The sequence below is a fragment of the Oryctolagus cuniculus genome, chromosome 10 (genome assembly GCF_964237555.1).
Source record: "Oryctolagus cuniculus chromosome 10, mOryCun1.1, whole genome shotgun sequence".
Classification (NCBI taxonomy): Eukaryota; Metazoa; Chordata; class Mammalia; order Lagomorpha; family Leporidae; genus Oryctolagus; species Oryctolagus cuniculus.
In genome coordinates this window covers 33,084,115-33,086,891 of record NC_091441.1, presented here as the reverse complement: position 1 = coordinate 33,086,891, position 2,777 = coordinate 33,084,115, and the positions used below count along the sequence as shown (strand labels likewise).

The 2,777-nt window shown below is 36.4% G+C and overlaps 1 pseudogene; it reads right to left on the bottom strand.

Moving 5' to 3' along the window:
• Positions 1–571: 571 nt before the first annotated feature.
• Positions 572–730, bottom strand: LOC127492506 (U2 spliceosomal RNA; annotated as a pseudogene).
• Positions 731–2,777: the final 2,047 nt, after the last annotated feature.

The window sequence follows — 2,777 nt, the reverse complement described above, 5'->3', positions numbered from 1 at the left end:
CTCTCTCTCTCTCTTTCTCTTTCTCTTTCTCTTTCTCTTTCTCTTTCTCTTTCTCTTTCTGTCTGCACTAACAAGTAGAAGAAAACAAATAAGTAAGCATAAAAAAAATCTGGTGCCGAAAGGAAATAACACACCTTATGTTATTAGAGGGGAATGTGTTGACTTAATCAATGATTCTCAATCAAGGCTAATTTTACCACTAAAAGGACATCTGGAAATATCTGGAGGCAATTTTGGCTGTAATTTGGGGAATGCTAATAGTATGTACTGGTTAAGGCCTGAAATTCTACAATGCATCAAAAATCACCTGAGCCAATATGGAAAGAGCACCAGGGTTGAGTCATCCTACCTTAAATGCAAGCATTAGAAGACAAAAGAAATGAAGGTTGAAAATTTGTGAAAAGAAACAGCAAATCAAACTAAAAGGAAATTAGAATAAAAACTACAGAAATAGGGAAGATTAAGTTGATAAATCAATGAAGTAGAAAGTGGATATATAATACAAAAATTTAGAGTCAACTGTTGAGTTTTGAACTGATTTTAGAGCAACCATGAAGATTCAGCCCAAAAGATAAATTTCAAACATATATTCATAATGTTTGTGTGTGTGTATGAAGGATTCTATACACACTATAGGTAAAACATTACTATGAAGCCTTATACCAATAAACTTAACAGTGCGAATGTAAAGATATTATGCTTGATCTTAGCCAAAAGGCCGAGAAGCGATTGTGTATGAATGTAAAGAAATAATTTTCTCAATGAAACAGCCACTTAAAGATAATAGAAGAGCAAATTAAAAATCATCCAAATAGGTCAATATCATTGGTGGAAAATCAAATAGTGCAGCTTCTAATGAAACCAGCATGGAGGTCCTTTAAAAACAATAATAGAACAACCATATGATGCTGCAGTCCCAGTTGTGAATACATATATACACAAAAGAATTAAAATCAGGGCTTGAATAGCTATTAACATTCTTATGTTCATTATAGTGTTATTAATAATAGCCAAGATATCAAAATAACCAAATGTCTACTGATAGATGAATGCATAAAGAGATTATAGTATACACTTACAGTGCAACATTATTCAACCTTAAAAACAGAAGAGAATCCTGTCTTATGTAACATCGTGGTTAACCTTGGAGAACATTATGCTAAGTGGAATTAATCAGTTACAGGGGATAAATATTGCATAATTCCATTGACATGAAGTATTGAAAATAGACAAGCCCATAGCCAGATACTTGAAGAGTGGCTGCCAGGGTCTGGGAGTGGGGTGAATATGGAATTGTTGTTCATTGTCATAAAGTTGCAATTAGAAATATGATCTACTAGTGATCTACTATAGTATTATATAAATACATTTTAAATAATGTTTGATATGCTTGAAGCTTTGTATCCAAACATTTACACTTTTACAAAATTTGTATTTAAAACTTCCAAAGACATCAGGCCTAGATAACTTTACTGGTGAATTCTTTCAAAAATTTTAGAAAAAGCATAACCTCTATGTTATATAACTTCTTCAGAGAAGAGGGGACTATATCCCAATTTTTTGTCACAAGTACAACCTGAATAACAAATCAGACAGAAATATCAAAAGCAAATCAAAACAAAAGCACAGTTACAGAACAATCTCCAGTCTCCGATCATCATGGATTCAAGCATCCTAAAGATAATTGCTACAGTTTGAACAAAACTTGGCTTCTCAACTCATGCAGATAGTTAATGTCCTAAGCATAAGAAATTAATGGTTAATGGGCAAATGGTAGAGACTTAATTCATATGGGACAGCTGAAGGCAGGGCCTTTAGGAAATGATTAGATTGGAATAAAGTGCTAGAATGGAGGTGCTACAATTGAATCATGATAGCTTTAAAAAGAGAAGGTGAGGTGGCGGGGAGGAGAGGGGGTATGCGTTGTGGCATAGTGGGTCAAGCTGCCACCTGTAATGCTGGCATCCCATATGGGCACTGGTTCACGTTCCTGCTGTTCTACTTCCTATCCAGTTCCCTGCTGATGGGCCTGGGAAAGCAAAGGAGGATGACCCAAATGCTTGGGCCCCTGCACCCACATGGAAGACCAGGAAGAAGCTTCTGGCTCCTGATTTCAGTCTGGCCCATCCCTGGCTGTTGAAGCTATTTGGAGAGTGAACCAGGGATGGAAGATTCTCTCTATGTGTCTCTCTCTGCTTGCCTTTCACCCTCTCTGTAACAGTGCCTTTCAATAAATAAAATAAATCTTAAAATAAAAATAAAAAGAGAAGTGGGGTGGGAATTGTGGCATAGTAAGTCAAGTCAAAACCTACAATCTCATAAGAGTGCCAGTTTGTATCCTAGCTGCCCCACTTCCAATCCAGCTCCCTAATGGCCTGGGAAAAATAAACCCGAGACAGAGTATATGTTTGGACCACTGCACCCACACAGGAGACTCAGATGAAGCTCCTGGTTCCTGCTTCAGCCTGTCCCAACCCTCGCTGTTGTGGCCATCTGAATAGTGAACCAATAAATGGAAGATCTCTCTCTCTCTTTTTCCCTCTCTTATCTCTCTCTGTAACTCTACCTTTCAAATAAATAAATATTTTAAATAAGTATTTTAAATAAATAAGTAAGTAAACAAATAAAAAGAGGAAAATAGGAAGAATGAGAATGTTCCCTATCTCTCTGCTTTCTGCCTCATCATGTGTTCTTTCATTGCCAGCCTCCAAAATTATCTAACATCACACCAACAATGCCACACGATTGGACTAGAAACTTCCAAAGTTATGAGTGAA